Source organism: Schistocerca piceifrons, chromosome X (assembly GCF_021461385.2).
Source record: "Schistocerca piceifrons isolate TAMUIC-IGC-003096 chromosome X, iqSchPice1.1, whole genome shotgun sequence".
Taxonomy (NCBI): Eukaryota; Metazoa; Arthropoda; class Insecta; order Orthoptera; family Acrididae; genus Schistocerca; species Schistocerca piceifrons.
In genome coordinates, this window is record NC_060149.1 from 891,066,865 (window position 1) to 891,086,519 (window position 19,655).

Below are 19,655 nucleotides of genomic sequence, written 5' to 3' on the forward strand. Positions count from 1 at the left end.
TATGCCCTGGAATGGTCAAGTTGTTCAGTGGTGTTTGTGTGGTCATGCTAAAATTGGGTAGTCACGAAAACCAGCGGCAAAAATAACACTGTACTGTATCAAAGGATGAGAAAGTATCCCACATATGTGACACCAGATTGTACAGGATGGCAGGATTGGGTTCTGTTGTAGACGTCTGGATCATAGTGGTTAATTGAAATGATAGAATGACAAATTCCAAGAAAGAGCCCTGGAGGGTTCATTCTTGAAAAGGGGTGTACTTCTGAGGCACCGATGGAAGCAACCAACTGCTGGGAAAGGTGGCCACTACAATCAAAGACCCAACAATGTCGTGGAAGAGTGGAAGGAGGACGACATGGTAGCTGGTCAGGTGCCAGCATACAAGAGCACGAAGCGACTGTGCTCCATCCTGTATTTACCTGAATTCAGAGCATCGTGTAATCCTCTCTTATATCCACATTGGCCAGGGATTGTGAATAAAGTCCATTAAATGTGTCCCTCATTCAGCAATCCCTGCCATTTGAATGGTAACAGGTCTGCAGTGCGTGCTGAAACTGTGATAGTCTATGAGGAGTTGGTACACAATCTCTGCTCACAGCAAACAAATGTGAATGCTCAATAAAATTCTTAAAATTTACTTCAGCTACCCCCCTGAAGCAGGTGGCTCCTGTACACAACTTAAAAACACTGCCTCCAAAAGACAACACAGAAATTGCTATGCACCAAAGGTATGGATAGGCCTACTAGAATACATACAGAGGGTACCTTGAGTACCCATTGGTTCTCCCTTCTATTCCAGTCTCGTACTGTTTGTAGAAAGAAAGATTGTCAGTATGCCTCTGTGTGGGCTCTAATCTCTCTGGTTTTATCCTCATGGTCTCTTCACAAGATATACATAGGAGGGAGCAATATACTGCTTGACTCCTCGGTGAAGGTATGTTCTCGAAACTTCAACAAAAGCCCGTACCGAGCTACTGAGCATCTCTCTTGCAGAGTCTTCCACTGGAGTTCATCTATCATCTCTATAATGCTTTCGCGATTACTAAATGATCCTGTATCAAAGCACGCTGCTCTCCATTGGATCTTCTCTATCTCGTCTATCAACCTTATCTGGTACGGATCCCACACCCTGTGAGCAGTATTCAAGCAGTGGGCAAACAAATGTACTGTAACCTACTTCCTTTGTTTTTCGACTGCATTTCCTTAGGACTCTTCCAATGAATCTCAGTCTGGCATCTGCTTTACCGACGATTATTTTTATATGGTCATTTCATTTTAAATCACTCCTAATGCCTACTACCAGATAATTTATGAAATTAGCTGCTTCCAGTTGCTGACCTGCTATATTGTAGCTAAATGATAAAGGATCTTTCTGTGTCTTTGCAGCACATTACACTTGTCTACATTGAGAGACAATTCTCATTCCCTGCACCATGCATCAATTCATTGCAGATCCTCCTGCATTTCAGTACAATTTTCCATTGATACAACCTCTTGATATACTACAGCATCATCTGCAAAAAGCCTCAGTGAACTTCTGATGTTATCCACAAGGTCATTTATATATATATGTATATTGTGAATAGCAACAAATGACACTCCCCTGCGGCACACCTGAAATCACTCTTACTTCGGAAGACTTCTCTCCATTGAGAATGACATGCTGCATTCTGTTATCTAGGAACTCTTCAATTGAATCACACAACAAGTCTGATAGTCCATATGCTCTTACTTTCTTCATTAAACGACTTTGGGGAACTGTATCAAATGCCTTGCGGAAGTCAAGAAACATGGCATCTACCTGGGAACCCATGTCTATGGCCCTCTGATTCTCGTGGACGAATAGCTCGAGCTGGGTTTCACACAATTTCTTTTTTGAAACCCATGCTGATTCCTACAGAGTAAATTTGTAGTCTCCAGAACAGTCATTATACTCGAACATAATACATGTTCCAAAATTCTACAACTGCTCAATGTTAGAGATATAGGCCTATAGTTCTGCACATCTTTTTGACTTCCCTTCTTGAAAACGGGGATGACCTGTGCCCTTTTCCAATCTTCTGGAATGCTACGCTCTTCTAGAGACCTACGGTACACCGCTGCAAGAAGGGGGGCAAGTTCCTTCGCGTACTCTGTGTTAAATCGAAGTGGTATCCAATCAGGTCCAGTGGCGTTTCCTCTTTTGAGCGTTTTAAATTGTTTTTCTATCCATCCATCATCTGTTTCAATATCTACCATTTTGTCATCTGTGCAACAATGTAGAGAACTACATTGCAGTCTTCCTCTGTGAAACAGCTTTGGAAAAAGACATTTAGTATTTCGACCTTTAGTCTGTCATCCTCTGTTTCAGTACAATTTTCTACAGAAAAATGGCATACAGATGTGGTGTTGTCCAAAGAACAGGATACCAAAGCAAGGTTAGCACCTTGCAACAAAATCACAGAAAATGAGTCACAGCATACCGCACTGATGAATGAGAAATGCTGATGTAGCCACACCTCATAGGGCAGTTATATTTCAGGTGAAGAGTCTTGTAAATTTGTCTGTATAAGTGTTATTTAATATGCTTGGTAGGTTGTAAATACTCAGAACATTCCTATGGAAGTGGATTGTCCCAAGTTAAGTAAACCTTTGTATCTATATTATAATAAAGTGAGCTAATATTTCATGTGTTACAATTCCAGTCAGTCTCCTCCCACATCAAACCAAAGAACAAACTGTTGTACCATTGACTGTATTTTTGTTCAGTTACCCACAGAGCACATGCTTCAGTCAGAACAAAATACAAGCCTTTTTCCAATGCAAAATGGATGCATCTGATTACTTCCACAATCCAAGATTCTACAAAATCGTGTGTGGTTGCATGGCAGTGTGTATATAGGTGAAACAGTATGGATTGTGAAAGAATGTATTAATGAACATGAGTGCCACATATGATTAACCCAATGTGAATGAGGTGAGAAATTGTTACACCAGCTATGAGATGGGTATTAGATCCCCGAAACTTTGATGATGAATTTTTGATACTATAATCGAGCATTAAGTATTTTTTACTTGGAATATTAATGATGGTGTCTATGAAACAAGATGAGTAAGTAAAATACTATATTTAAGATATAAAACCTTTTCTTTTGCGTGAAATAATGAAGAAGTGAATATTTTCTCAGAAAAAGTAAAAGTTTCATAAGTTTATCATTTTTCATACAAAATTCAAACAAAATTACAGTTTCTTTGCTCAGTTAACATAATGATATTATCATCTAATTATAAAACAGAAAAAGAAAATGAAAGGTCTTATGAGATTACTTAGCTATGCACCACTATTACACCTACAGATCAGCACATTCTCCAAACATAAAAATTGCTTGCTACACCCATATTGGCTTCTCACACTCTGAACAACAATAATGTGAAGACTGTCGTTTATCAGATTCAAACCTAAATTACAAATGAAATCTCAGCACTTCATGCATTTTTTGTCACCTTTGTTATTTTCTCTGTAGATTGTGATGGCATTTGTGGCAGCCATATTGAGTATACCATAAACAATTGTCAGACGCAAATGTTTGCTGTTGCGGGCAATATCATAGTGGCACTCAGTTCATCTGTGACATTGACACTGGCTTTAGTTGCATTGTAATAAGTAATCATTTCTGGTTTTCTTTTATCACCTGTCAGTTGGTGCATGTTTTTATCATGGTGTAAAGTGGATATAACCGGCACAACTTTATTTATTTATTTATTTATTTACTTTTTTTTTAGGTATGTAGGACGCCAATATAAAACCATTCTGGAACCCAATTTGAGATCTATAGACTTCTGTACCTTTTTGGAAATATCAGGTACACTGACAGAAGTCAATGAATGTTCTTTCAAGAAATGGATCGTAAGAGGGTAACTAGTACACCAGTTATCGAATGTAAAATTCTTATTTCTTTTTGTTATTGGCTCCACTAAGTGGTTTACAATATGATATGCTTCATTACTAAACTGGTAAGGTCCTGGTGGTTGTTTTCCCAAGTAAACATCTGGTTTGAGGATATAGAACATCTTTGCTTCTACAAGAGCATATATTTTTATGCCGTATTTGCCTGATTTGTTTGGCACGTATACATGGAAAGGACAACTCCCTTAGAAAGATAACACCATCTCATCAGTGTTCTCAGATGGCTTATAGTGTTTGTGAATATTTTCAACAAAATTATTAGAAATATCTCTTTTTCCTTTTGTCCCAGGCGTTCTTATCATTGAATCTCAAACAATTTTGGAGAAAGTAAAACCTCTGCAATGACATAATAGTCTGAAAGATTGCATCTCCAGTACCATTTGTACACCACACATCATTCACATTTTGTCTATTTGAGTGGTTTTGGACCACTATATACAAAAGTCTCATAAATGTCTTCAAGTCCTCCAAAGTTCTATCATTGGTGTGGTACTGCTCTTTATTTTCTGGCTATTTTCCCCTGATAGTCCTTATTTGATTATTTGTATGTGTAAATATAGTATTCAACATACTGTTTGTTATAAAAAAGACTCCAATTTTCAGTCTCTGTTTCAGCATGTTGTGCAGCACCTTTTACACCTTGAGAATTGGTAATAATAATCTTTGAATGAAAATGAACACTTTGCCTAGGACAATCCTTCAGCCATTTTGTACCATCTTTGGACCTCTAAAAAATCCCACATACCTCAGGTGACTGATTAGGAGCCGCTAACACAGATTTTGGCCCTTCCAAATCATCCAAAATACCCTCTTGCTCTGAATCACTTTTTCACTTCTTTGAGAAGCTTTGTCAATATCTTCAGTGCTCTCATGGTTCTATAAAGCTCTGATTCTGTTGCACCTTGATTATGGGAGCCTGGTGTATGGCTCAGCATTGCCTTCAGCACTGTGGGTGCTGGACCTGATGCACCATCATAAGGTCTGACTTGAGACAGATAGTTTTTGGACCAGCCCTGTAAACATCCTATTACCTGTCGTCCCCTACAAATCAGATGCCAACAACTGCTGCTCAACTATGCATCCCATATTCACTGCTCCCCTTAATGTCATAACTACTGTGTCCTCCTTCCTGGTAAGAAGATGCACCTCCTACAACAGAGACCAAGATTTGGAGTCACAGCTGCAGTTTGCATATGGAGTCTCTACACTGAAATCCATCTTTCTCCACTGTCACCTCTTGTCACTTGTGTCCACATGGGGTGCACCCCATACTGAGATCTGCCTCAGCCTCCCCTTTGGACCAACAGAATCAATAGACCCTATGGTTTTTTGCTGCCTGTCCTTGGACGTCCTTGATGCATTTCTGGGCTCAGATGTGCTATACAATGATGGCTCTACGATTGACTGATGAACCATTTTTGCCTACATATATGCAAGGTGCCATTAAGTACACTTCCTGCTGAACAGATGAAGTGTATTTAGTACAGAATTGAAAGCCATTGCTGGAGTCCTCAGTCATGTTCATTTTTTTGCCAGTGAGATGTTTTCAGTCTACACTGACTCTCTGAGTAGTCTTCAGGCTATTGACCAGTGCTACCCTTGACACCCCCTGATCATGACCATCCAGGGTCTCCTGTGTGACCTCCACTATGCTGCATGGTTGGTTCTCTTTGTATGGACGTCTGATCGTGTTGTCATCCCAGGAACAGCCATGCTAACTGGTTGGCCAAGCTGGCTACCAGGGTACTGGCTTTGGAGATTGGGTGGAGGGGGATGTGGGGGGGGGGGGGGGGGGGGGGGGGGTTACCAGAACTGGACTTTGTCAACTCTACGCTGACAGTTGCTAGAAGTTCTGAGTGTGGATTGGTGTCCCCTGATTTCTCCAAATAAACTGCAAACCATAAAGGAGACTACAACCATGTGGCTGACTTCCCTTCATGCTTCTCACAGTGCATTTACTGTCCTCTGTTGGCTTTGCATTGGCTCCACTTGGATGACCCCTGCATCATCCAGTGTGAGGATCTGTCCCAGTGTCAGCGTGGTGCCCGTCTCATGATGGACTACATCCTACAGACTTGATAGCCATTTCATGTGTTTCAATACAAATAAAAAACAGAGTTAATCTAATTTTAAATGCTCTTCTGGAAGTGGACTGAATATCCCTAATGCCCAATGAACTTTCAGGAACTGACTTTTAACTAGAGTTACGTGGCCTTTGTGTGGTAGGTATTGGGTAGTGATTTCATCAATGATGCTTTACACTGCCTAACATGTAGCTGCTACCACAAAGTGAAGGCGCATTGGCAAGAATCCTACCAAGGTAGGTGGACTGAATGATAGCGTTGACAATAACACAAATGACCAACCTCGCCCTGCCCCACTACACATTTAAAAATTACTATTTGTAAAATTTTGCCAGCTAAGATTGTAGTCAGCCATATGTTGGCCTCAAAATGGTTGTAATCAGTCTTTTATGGGTATAGAACATAATAATTTGTAATTAAATCTGGATTCTATAGATAATGGATTTAAAAAAATTAAGATTTAAAATGACAGAACCTTTCTTACCTGTTTACCAGAGAAAGGGCAGGATTTGTGGTTGCGAATGTCAGTATACTCTCAAAGTGATAGTTTTACCATATTCCATAAAATACATGTACTCAATTTTTTTCACATCCCACAAAGCTTTAGCCATTTCCTGTACAACAGATAATTCCTTGGTCATTGTTTGGTTTGTTTGATGGTGTGCTGTGACAACTAACCATTCATGTTTTGTCTCGCCATTGGAAAAAGATATTAAAGTGTCATTAGAATATTAGGTGGTTAAAAAACAAGATAGAATTGATATAGATTCTGCACCTGTCTGAACATCATTAACAACAGGGATGAAGAAGTCAAATATCAGGGATTATAGACTTGCATCATTTTTGTATAAAGTTAATATGGAAAAATGAGAAGTTGAAACATGTGTTAAAGTTGGACACAAAATCAAAAATATTGAAACAGATAGTTTTTGCATTGATGCATGTGCTTGTGAGTTGTTACTGCAGAATACTTGTTTGATAATTGTAACAGTCTACAGATCCCTTCTAGGAAACTTTTCAGTTATTTATGAGAAATCTAGATGCACTACTGAGCTTCTTGTCAGAGAAAAAGAAAGTGTTAGTTGTTTGCAGAGATTTCATTGTGGATTTATTAAAATATACAGACAAGAAAAGTTAACTAGAATTATTATTTGGATGTTTCAATCACATTTCAGTAAACAGTTTTCCAGATTGTGTGCAGCAAAGTAGTAGGACAGTGATAACGGACAGTGTCCAGGCTGAAACAATTAATGTGTACCCAATTGCTAATGGACTATCTGATCATGATGCACAATTAATGGAAATAAACATGGAAACTTAGAACCTTGAGGTGGGCCCATAAAAGCAGTGAGGCTTATTAATGAGAACAGATTACAATGTTTTAAAAGTAAGCAAAAGGGCTGGTATAGGATGAACTATAATGTCACATAGAAGAAGGTTTATTCAGCACTTGCACAAGAGTGGGGAGTGAACTGCCTCCGGCCAGAACACATGCAGTATATATATATAGCTACAGAACATTCCAGTACAATGATTCTTGACGTTTTTGGATGCATCTGGAATGTACTTGAACCGAATATAGAAAGTAAAATTGTACAGTCCAGGTGAGTTTTGAACTTGCAACCCTCCATGCAACGGTTTAGTATCATAACCACTGCACTACGGTGCTACTCAGTTTCGTCTGCAACATTGTTCCCTCCTTAAGAGAACAGCAGCTCAGTGTTACGTCCTCCTAGTCCAGGAACGAGTCATCGGTCCTGCATACTCCGACTCATGATGACTGATTCTTCCCCTGGCAGTGAACTTCTTAGAACTTCTTTTGCCTCTATGCTCTTCATCACCTTTCCACTTTTTGCCTGTCGCTGGAGCTTTGAATTTACCCTGGGCTGCAGGATCCATATAAGGCTTTACTTGAAAGACATGGACCATATCTCTGATCTTTCGTCATCTTGTGTCGGTGTCGAAATCAACTTCATAAGTAACGTCAGACAATTGTCTTACAACCGTATAAGGTCCAAGGTTGAGAAAAACTTAGCCCACTTCAGACAGTCTAGTGTATCATCAATTCGTGGAAGGGGGTAAATGTCCTTTTAAGTTATCCTTGTAAGTTACATTATTAAGCTTCCTGTAATCAACACAAAAGTGCCAACTGCCACCCTTCTTCCTGACGAGGACGATTTTGAGATGACCATGGGCTCTGCAAAGGCTGAATAATGTCATTCTTCATCATTTTCTCTACCTTATCATGAATTATTAAACATTCCATTGCTGACACATGGTATGCTATCTGGTTTATTGGCTGATGTTCTCCAGTGCTAATCTGGTGCTTCACTGTTGATTTGTCTAATTTGCTCTTCACCTGTGGATTGAAGCATTTGGAGAACTCTTGAAGAATGTCAAGTAGCTTCTTCTGTTGTTCCTTAGTGAGATCTGGTGATAGTCTTGCTAGAAGATCTTGTCTCATAGCGGTAGCGCTAATTTTGCCCACAGACTTGGCATGGGAGGTTTCTATGATGTTCAGCTGTTCTTCAACTAATGGCTCAGCATTTGCTGCACACGTGTCTTCGAAGGATCTGCAGTTCTCGGTGACAGTTAAATATCCACAGTTCACTGAATCCATTCTTAAATGAGATGACAGAAGCTGTGATGACCAAGTTATTCTTCAGTGGTATGCTCATCTTACATTCCATGACAAGATCCATGTGTTGATGCATGGCATGACACGTGACAGTTACCTTTCTAGCGCTGGCTACAGGAATCATCACTTCATTCAGCACACACAGTCTCCACACACTCGGACGCAGATCTTCCTCTCCACAATATCTCATCTCATCTAGCATAATCTTTGAGTGACCACAATCTATACTTGCCTGAGAAGCTTTCAAAGAGTCCCATCCGAGAATGTCATGACTACACTCTTGTAAGACAATGAATTCTAAGGGCTGTGTATGGCCACCTATACCCACATGAATGGCACATCTTCCTGTAGGTTTTACATATTTCCCATTAGCCACCTTTGGCAGAGATGTTTCATTGTCAAGGAATACAGTTTTCTGCAACTGGTGACAGTACTTCTCAGAAATGATTGAATATGATGATCCAGAGTCCACAAGAGGTTGGGCTGGTTGGCCATCCATGAGGATATTGACATAGTTTCCTATCATTTTTGTAGTGATCAATGGCGGAGGATTTTTCTCTTCGGCAGCCTCATTTCCAAGGAAGGTCACACCCTTTAGTTTTCCAGGTTGCGGCAGCTAGGTAATCGGCTGGAGCTTCTAAACGACAATGGAGACCTTGATCAGCGTGTTGGGGAGCATCCTCCCCAACAGCTAGCTTGCAGTGATTGTGACCCACATCGTCCTGCACCCACATCTTCTTGTTCGTCTTCATCGTCCCAGAGTTGGCATCGGCTAAAATGATTTGTTAAGTTTGGCTATATGCTCATATACCTTCAGCCACTTGTTTGGATCTTGGTCATCACCACCAGAGAACCCGGAAGGATGTCACATGTGGTGGCACACAGTTGCTGTCATCGTAACATTCTCTCCTTCGTCTGTCTCCGATAGATTGCGATCTGTTGAATATGGCTAGGACTCAGGTTTCTCACCATGTAAACTGCGGCTCTGTTGTGGCCTGATGGGAGTCACTGTGTCATCGATAATGTGTGCCATCACAGGTTTCAATAACCAGTGTCTCCACCAAAGTAATGTCATGTAGGAGGTGGTTTATTCAGTACTTGCCCATACAAGAGCGTGGAACAAACTGCCTCCAGCCAGAACACATACAGTATATGTACAGTTACAGAACATTTCAGTAAAATGATTCTTGACATCTGTGGATACTTATAGAATGTACTTGAACTGAATATAGAAATTAAAATTGTACAGTCCAGGTGAGTTTTGAACTCACGACTCTCCATGTAACAGTTTAGTATCATAAGCACTACACCATGTTGCTACTCAGCTTCTTTTGCAACTATATGTAGAAAGAGATGCTAATATTGAATTCAATCTATTCCATAGTAAATTTGTATCAGTATTTGAAGGTTACTTTGCTAAAAAATTATACATAAGATCTGTAAAAAATGTAAGCAATGTATAATTAAGGGAATTAAAGACTTGTGCAAGAGGAAGAGGGGAAACGTACGTAAGGGCCAGGGTAAGTCAAGATGTGGTGTTACCAGCCTAATATCTATGTCCAGAAGTATGCATGTCATGACAGAACTAAATAATGGAGATGAAATATGGGACATTGTCAAGTGGGAGACAGGATAGCCATTCATTGTAAAGGTTCCCATAACAGTTCAGCTATATGATAGTGTTGTGACCGATAATTCACAAATTGCATGTATTTTTAATAATTACTTTCTAAACTTAGCACCAAACATAAGATTAAATGGTCCAGTTCAAGAAGCAAGAGCACTCTGTCTTCAGGCCACACATGGCCCATCGGGACCATCTGACCGCCGTATCATCCTCAGTTGCGAATGTAGATAGGAGGGGCGTGTGGTCAGCACACCGCTCTCAAGAAGCAAGGGAATATATTAAAAAAGTCATTCAAAAAGTCAACTATAAGTAGCACAAACATTCTTCACTGAAATTAATATAGTTATAAGAACTGTAAAGAAAAAAGTTCATGTGGATTTGATGGAATTTCAAACAGAATTCTGAAAAGTTGTTCCGACTTAATAAGTAAAGTCCTTAGTGATATATGCAATGCATCACTGGCACAAGGAATTTTTCCAGACAGGTTAAAATCTGCAATAATTGTTAAACAACTTCATAAGAAAGGTGGCAAGACAGATTTACTTATCATCTAATTTCTTTCTTGACATTTTGTTCCAAATTATTTATAAAAGTAATATACCCAAAGGTAGTTGCACACTTCAGTGGAAAAAATTTGTTTAGCATATCAGTTTGAATTCCAGAAGGGTTGCTCATCTGAGAGTGCTATTTAAACATTTGCTTATCAAATAGTACAAGCTGTAAATAATAATATGTTGTCAGTTGATATTTTTGTGATCTTTCCGAGGCATCTGAATGTGTAGATCATGTTGCTCTCTTAGAAAAACTCAAGTTGTATGAAGTTGATGGCTTTACACACAGCTCGTTTTAATCCTACTTAACAAATGGAACGCGAGGGTTGTGCAGAATAATTCAGACAGTATTGGAAATACAGAACATTTTAGCGACTGGGGAAAAAAATCTCATTGGATTCAATTTTGGGTTCACTCCTCTCCTTTTATATGTGAATGTCATTCCACTTAACATTCAACAAGCAAAATTGGTATTCTTTGCAGAAAATACTATTTTGTAATAAATACTGTTTCATAGAAAGCAACAGAATAGTTGGTAAATGATAGTTTCAAATAAGTGGTTCTCTGAAAATGGACTCTCCCTAAATTTTTAAATAACTTACTACATTCAGTTCTTTGCAACAAATAGTCACACCAAAAATTGATGTGGCACATAGGAAAAAGTCAGTAAATAAGGTAGAATGTTCCAAATTTTTGGGTGTACATACTGACAAAAACTCAAACTGGAAGCATCATATTGCTCAGCTTCTCAAACAATTATTTTCAGCTGATTTTGAACTTTCAGACTTATTTTGAACACTTTTACTCAATAATGACATACAGAATAATTTTCAGTAGTAACTCATAACTTAGAAAGAAAGTATTGGTTGCAGAACAGTGAGCAATTAGAATAATATGTGGTGTTCACCCACTGATGTCCTGTAGGAACCTCTTTAAGGATCTAGGCATTTTAACTGCAGCATCACAATACATACATTTGCTAACGATATCTCTCATAAGTAATCCCTCACAGTTTGAGAACAACATTGATGTCCATACCTACAATGCTAGAGAGGGAAAAATTACCTTTACTAGCCATCGTTGAAGTTGCTGTTGGTTCAGAAAGGAGATTAACATACATCAACAAAAATTTTTGATCATTTGCCTAATATCATAAAGTGTCTGGCAGGTAGCAAAGCAAATTTCAAATCTAATTTAAAATCATTTCTCTTAGACAATTCCCTCTATTCCATTGACAAATTTCTGCTTAAAAATTGGTAGCATGTAAAAAAGGAAGTGTAGTTGCATGAGTAGGACTAAAAATAATTGTGTGTTCATTAATGTTAACACTAATCATGTATACATATCCTATAAACTGACTCATTCCACATTATTTGAATAAAAGAAACATTCAGATGATCTATGGAACATGAACTAATTAACCGACCAACTGACCAACCTACAACCAACCAACCCACTCACTCACCTTTTTCATTATTATCCAAATGTAAGTGCTAGGAAGAGATTATCTAGTCATCTTTTGTTCTCAGAAAGTAGTTCTGAAATTAACGTAACCTTAGTTTTCAGCAATATCCCTGTCCCCACCTTCCCCCTCCCCTCTCCCATCACCAAATTTAATAAATTGAAAAAAAAATTCATTTTCACAAACTTACATGAATTTGCTGAGTAGATTATTCACTGACTACAGATAGCTGGTCATTTAGTTAATTGCCTTAGATGTTAACCCTTCCATTTCAACAAGTGACACCTGATAAGACACGTTCACTCATCACTGCAACACAAATACCATAATGAATTTCAGATGCCACATAACTATTTGCCAACAACCACCACATTAGTTCCTGGACTTCTCTTTTAGCGCACTCTTTGAAACAGTTTAAATGCTAATGACTGACAGCATAACCTTTCCACTAGCACATGCTGATGCCTACTGAGATGTTGCACAGTTGGATGTAGAGATAGGATCCATTATTCCAAAAGTTTTCTCTCTGCATGAAAACAGAAGTTGATATCTGGGACAACATTGGTCTCTGTTAATATGGCAACACAGTGAAAATATTTTTGCATTAGATGATTGAGTTTATGCCAAAGATTTTTCAAACGATTTAAGATTATGTTATGTAAAACTGATTTAAGCTGCTGTTTTTTCTACTTAACACTTGGTGAAATTTTAACCTATGGCAAGAATAACTGTCTTTCTTTTCCATAAACAAAGAAAAGTGTCCCTCACTTCCATCTGTCTCAAGAGTAGCAGGAGCAGTATTTCAACCATCTGCTCCCTGTACACTAAATAGTTACTGTACTGGTAAGGATAAGGAATTCATTGGGGAAAATGGTAATAGTGAAGAGACTTTGTGGTAAATGATACATACCACTCTTCACATATGCCTATGAGCAGAAACTCCTAGGAAGTTGCAGCAGTTTGTGTTAATATTTATAGCTGTGTGTCCAGTTTCTCCAAAACAAAAGGAAATTCTATCAGTGATGTTGCCACAAGTGAATTTCTATAAACCATAGAAAAGATTCTAAATCAAAGCTGTGTTGAATGTGATGAAATTTATCATGTAGAATCAAATGAACCTATGATATATGAGCAGCTTAATGTGATGAAAATATTTCAGTACAACTTTCTAATGAAACACTGTCTCCCACCCACTGCCTGCATAAATTTATTGATATAAAATGCCTGATTCCTTGAAGAGGAGCCTACAAATATAATGATGGATGAAGAATAGGTATTTTTACTTTGTGCTTTGGTGAAACAGATGTTCTTTCTAAAGGTCTTAATAACTATTAAATTTTATGCTTTAGTACACTGAATGGAAGAATGCAAAAAGTATTATGAGAATTGTTTCTTTCAGAAACTGGCATACTTAATTGTCTGAGAAGACCAGAAATATGTTTAGAAGCTAATTATTATCAATGTGTTTCTTAGACATGTCTATTCTGCCTTATTAAATAACTTAGATTATGCACAGTATTTCTATTTGTTTAATAACACAGTTGTTGGTACAGGTATGAGTACACTTTTTTCAAAATTGTGGGAAAGTACATTTTTAGATATCTGCTTCATTCGTTGAAAACAAATGACTGTTCTTTCTGTTCCAATTTGAGAAGGTTTAAAAACTCTTGCTGAATGATACTTCATTCACATGTACAGGCAACAATAATGAATCTGAGGGTAAATACAGCAAGACTCCCTCCTACCCTTACAGATGTTCTCCAATTTCTTCAGTTGGAAAATTGAACAACACTGCATTTTACATTCTTTCTTCTAAGTATGACGGAAGCCAGTAATATGTAACACCATTAATTCCTTTGGTTTTTTAATGTTAAATATGTTAATTAGATCACAAAAATATCACCTGGAGTTAGTGTTATTTAAGGCTTGCAACATTTACTGGGTAAATGTATAACTGTTACTCTTATTTATGTAACTCAAATTATAATTTACTTATATGAATGTTGAAGTACATACTTTTACATGTTACAACAACTTAATTCACTGCAGTAATTTTTGTACTGTGAAACTATCACAGGGCCATTAAATTACCTTCTGGGATGGAAACAATTTCACTTTATTCACGTATAAGTTATTTTAATAGCATAAGGTTCTCATGGACTTTAATTACTTTTTTTTTTAAATATCTTCTTATTTCTGAAGGAAATCTCCTGTCATACAATCCCACCCATTAAGCAAGTACATTAAATTTCACATTAGTAGTTGGTTATACTTAAACATTTTGTATTTACTTCTTGCAGCAACTGATACTAGTAGTCAGTTTCCTGCATGAATGTTCTTCAGCTATAGTAAGTTGTTTCTTCTTATCGATTTCCTTCTTGTTCTGATGGTACTTCGACAACAGAATATACATTTTATCACCTTTTCTAATCTCGGACTTTGTTAAAATTGTTCCATCTAACTTCACACAGGATAGAAAGTTTGTGTGTAAGTGAGATTGCAGCACACAGATGGTGTTTCTGTGTTCTACTTGTCAATCCTTTTAGGTAACTGACATTAAAACTTAACAAACTGTCAGTCATTTCTTCTTGTTCAACAGGAAACAAAACAATGAAACAAAATCCCTTTTTAACACTACAGTTTTCCAGCAACATGATATTTACAGTTAGAAGTAAAAGAAACTCCTTTTTCCAATATTCACTCTATAAATCACATAACACTATATAACTACATAGCACATTTAATTACTTTCTGACTAGTTACTAAATATGAAATGGTACAGAATATTTGCATCATCAGAACAACTGGCTAATTTCAAAGGAAGAAAACTATACATTATTTATTAAACTACTTATGTTCTGATGTAATTAACCTCCTTAACAACTCCAGGAAGTGTTACACTTTTTAAATTATTTTGAACTTTCTTGCTGGACATGTGACCTATACTTAACAAAACAGCCCCTCTGATTGAGATTCTCACAGGTACATGATGTTGACTCCACTGACATGCCTGTAAGAAGTTCACCAAATCCCTTCCCATTTTAGTATAAGGCTTAATGAATGCATCTTAACCTCTGTTAAAGCAACTGGTGCAGTACAAATATGTAGCTTTGGGGCAATCAGCAGAAACACATTCAAGTCTTCATCTGTGCCTGAAATCCACAGTGAAAGGAAGTCAGAACTTTCGTATTAATGTCTCCAGTTTCAATTTAGTTGCAAGAGTGGAGGGGACAATTTAAAATTAAACAGCACAATATCAGCAATCAGCTTGCATAAAAATAACCACTGTATCCACATTATTCATGTGGTGGTTGGATTACAAGCACCAATTTGGCTACATGAGCAATAAATTTCAGTGCAAGCTGTGGATGTAGTTTTCATTTTTATTCTTCCATTTTTTGGCTTTCGAATTTATGGTCCCCTTTCAGGATTTGGCCTCCACCTTTCCAAATTCTACAGAAGTGCAGGCTATTTGAGGAAGGACACTTTACATGGTCCATCATGTGTGGAATCTTCTGCAGCTATTATTGTCATGGCCTTGGAATTCCACCTGTAATCCAGCTATTTGGGCAATGACAACTTACAGGGGCATCACGTACACCCATTGTCCACTGTCCTCTACTGCACCCATGATCATGATGGCTCTTTTGGCACCAGATATCCACCAAAATGGCCAGTCGATCATGGAGGGGTAATCGTGTACCTTCTTGTTCATAGCTCCCCTGACAATACAGGGATCACACTGCTGATACCTGAGCTGCAAATTCCCCATGTACATCAAGGAGTAGATGCCAGTCTTCTTGGGGCATCAGGACACCCATCAATGGCCATTGCACCAGATGTCCTTTGCTGTGGCTGTGTGGCACCAGTGGGGAGAGCTCCTGACTGGAATGGGTGACATCAGGGTGGATGACTCGCAATGAAGCAGATGAAGATGTCTGATAGTGGTGGTTGAATGGCCCCAGTAGTCTCTGAGAGGTAAGGTGCAATATAATGTGTAGAGATATGACCCCCAATTGTTTCCTTCCTTGGCTACACCATGGGAAGAACACAGGACTAAAGATCAAGTAGAGGTATATTCTCAATACTTAGTTTGTGCACAATCAGATAAGGAATCTTTTGTTGTCATAAAGTCTTTGCTTTTTGTCGAGCACGTAGAGGATAAGTTTGGAAGTGGTGGAAATATCCAAAATGTCGAATGGGTCAATCCTGATAAAACCGGCATCCCTTACCCAGTCACTTGCATTGCTGGTCTGTGCCAAGCTGGGTGATGTACTGGTCTCCACCATCCCCCATGAGAGCCTAAATATTCTCCAGACATTTCCTCTTGCAGTCCAATGATGAGTTGCACACCAGCCTACGGTGACAAGTTGTTCACTTAGTTAGGTGTGTAAGAATAATGTAGTTGCTACCAGCCATGGCCTTTGAGGATGACACATTGCCTGAAAAAGTCAAGGTGATGGTCTACTGGTGTGATATTAAACCCTATCTTCCTCTACCTATGCAGTGCCTTAGATTCTGGAAATTTGGGCACATGTCCCCTTGATGTAATGCCAGCCCACATGTTGGGATGTTGGGACTGTGGACGTCCATCACAAGCGAACTTTCCTTGTGCTCCTCCTCCCATTTGCATCAGTTACAGCAAGCATTATTCCTCCTGTTTGCTGGACTGCACCGCTCATCAGAAAGAGAGGAAGATAATGGAATACAAGATTCTGGACAGGTTGACCTACAAAGAGGCAAAGAGAATCACAAATCTTCACCCTATACACATGACGTCCTCAAAAAGCTGTGGATACAACATCACCCTTATGAAAACAGTGTCCTCAACAGCTATGCCTCTTACATTGGGCACCCGAGGACACCAGACTACGCCTGCCCCCTTGATGGTTGGGGAACATGCCTCTGCCTCCGCCGCATCTGCCACCTCCTCCTCCTCCTCCTCCTCCTCCTCCACCGCCTCTTCCTCCTCCTCCTCCTCCTCCTTCTCCTCCTACGCCACCTACACCTCCTCCTATGCTGCCTATGCCTCCTTCTACACCTCCTCCTCCTCCTACGCATCCTCTTCCTCCTACGCCTCCTCCTCTTCCCCCTACGCCTCCTCCTCTTCCTCCTACGCCTCCTCCTCTTCCTCCTACGCCTCCTCCTCTTCCTAATAAGCCTCCTCCTCTTCCTCCTACGCCTCCTTCTCTTCCTCCTACGCCTCCTCCTCTTCCTCCTATGCCTCCTCCTCTTCCTCCTACGCCTCCTCCTCTTCCTCCTACCCCTCCTCCTCTTCCTCCTACAACTCCTCCTCTTCCGCTTTGTACGCCTCCTCCTCCTCCGCCTCGTACGCCTCCTCCTCCTCCGCCTCGTACGCCTCCTCTTCCTCCGCCTCGTACGCCTCCTCCTCCTCCTACGCCTCGTACGCCTCCTCCTCCTCCTCCTCCTACGCCTCCTCCTCCTCCTCCTCCTACGCCTCCTCCTCCTCCTCCTCCTGTGCCTCCTCCTCCTCCTCCTCCTCCTCCTACGCCTCCTCCTCTTCCTCCTACGCCTCCTCCTCTTCCTCCTACGCCTCCTCCTCTTCCTCCTACGCCTCCTCCTCTTCCTAATACGCCTCCTCCTCTTCCTCCTACGCCTCCTTCTCTTCCTCCTACGCCTCCTCCTCTTCCTCCTATGCCTCCTCCTCTTCCTCCTACGCCTCCTCCTCTTCCTCCTACGCCTCCTCCTCTTCCTCCTACGCCTCCTCCTCTTCCGCCTCGTACGCCTCCTCCTCCTCCGCTTCGTACGCCTCCTCCTCCTCCGCCTCGTACGCCTCCTCCTCCTCCGCCTCGTACGCCTCCTCCTCCTCCGCCGCGTACGCCTTCTCCTCCTCTGCCTCGTACGCCTCCTCTTCCTCCGCCTCGTACGCCTCCTCCTCCTCCTACGCCTCGTACGCCTCCTCCTCCTCCTCCTACGCCTCCTCCTGTTCCTCCTCCTACTCCTCCTCCTCCTACGCCTCCTCCTCCTACGCCTCCTCCTCCTACGCCTCCTCCTCCTAGGCCTCCACCTCCTAGGGCTCCTCCTCCTAGGCCTCTTCCTCCTAGGCCTCCTCCTCCTAGGCCTCCTCCTCCTAGGCCTCCTCCTCCTCCTACGCATCCTCCTCCTCCTAGGCCTCCTCCTCCTCCTATGCATCCTCCTCCTCCTAGGCCTCCTCCTCCTCCTACGCATCCTCCTCCTCCTAGGCCTCCTCGTCCTCCTACGCATCCTCCTCCTCCTAGGCCTCCTCCGCCTCCTACGCATCCTCCTCCTCCTCCTCCGCCTCCTCCTCCTCCGACTCCTCCTCCTCCGCCTCCGCCTCCTCCTCCTCCGCCTCCGCCTCCTCCTCCTCCTCCTCCGCCTCCTCCTCCTCCTCTGCCTCCTCCTCCTCTACCTCCGCCTCCTCCTCCTTGTCCTTCGCCTCCTCCTCCTCCTCCACCTCCTCCTCCTCCACCTCCGCCTCCTCCTCCTCCGCCTCCTCCTCCACCTTCGCCTCCTCCTCCTCCTCTGCCTCCGTCTCCTCCTCCTCCTCCTCCTCCGCCTCCTCCTCCTCCGCCTCCGCCTCCTCCTCCTCGTCCTCCTCCGCCTCCTCCTCCTCCTCCTCCGCCTCCTCCTCCTCCTCCTCCTCCTCCTCCTCCGCCTTCTCCTCCTCCTCCTCCGCCTCCTCCTCCTCTGCCACCGCCTCCTCCTACTCCTCCACCTCCTCCTGCGCCTCTGCCGCCTCCTACTCCTCCGCCGCCGCCTCCTCCTCCTCCTCCTACGCCTCCTTCTCCTCCTCCTACGCCTCCTCCTCCTCCTACGCCTCCTCCTCCGCCTCCTACGCCTCCTCCTACACCTCCTACGCCTCCTACACCTCCTCCTACGCCTCCTCCTACGCCTCCTACGCCTCCTCCTCCTCCTCCTCCTACGCCTCCTCTTACGCCTCCTATGCCTCCTCCTCCTCCTCCTCCTCCTCCTCCTCCTCCTCCTCCTCCTATGCCTATGCCTCCTCCTCCTCCTACACCTCCTCCTCCTCCTCCTCCTCCTACGCCTACGCCTATGCCTCCTCCTCCTCCTCCTACGCCTATGCCTACGCCTCCTCCTCCTCCTCCTACACCTACGCCTCCTCCTCCTCCTCCTAAGCCTATGCCTCCTCCTCCTCCTCCTTCGCCTATGCCTCCTGTTATTTCCTGTAACATCTACTGTGGGTGCAATGCCTCCCTCCCTCCCCATCCCCCCTCCCCCTTCTCCCCTCCCCCTCTCTCCCCCCTCCCTCCCCCTCCCTCCCCCTCCCTCCCCCCTCCCTCCACGCTCCCTCCACCCACCCTCCACCCTCCCTCCCCCCCTCCCTCGCCCCTCCCTCCCCCCTCC

The 19,655-nt window shown here is 41.9% G+C and overlaps 1 pseudogene; it reads left to right on the forward strand.

The window, feature by feature from the left end:
- The first annotated feature begins 10,572 nt into the window (after positions 1-10,572).
- On the forward strand, positions 10,573-19,426 carry LOC124722759 (annotated as a pseudogene).
- Positions 19,427-19,655: the final 229 nt, after the last annotated feature.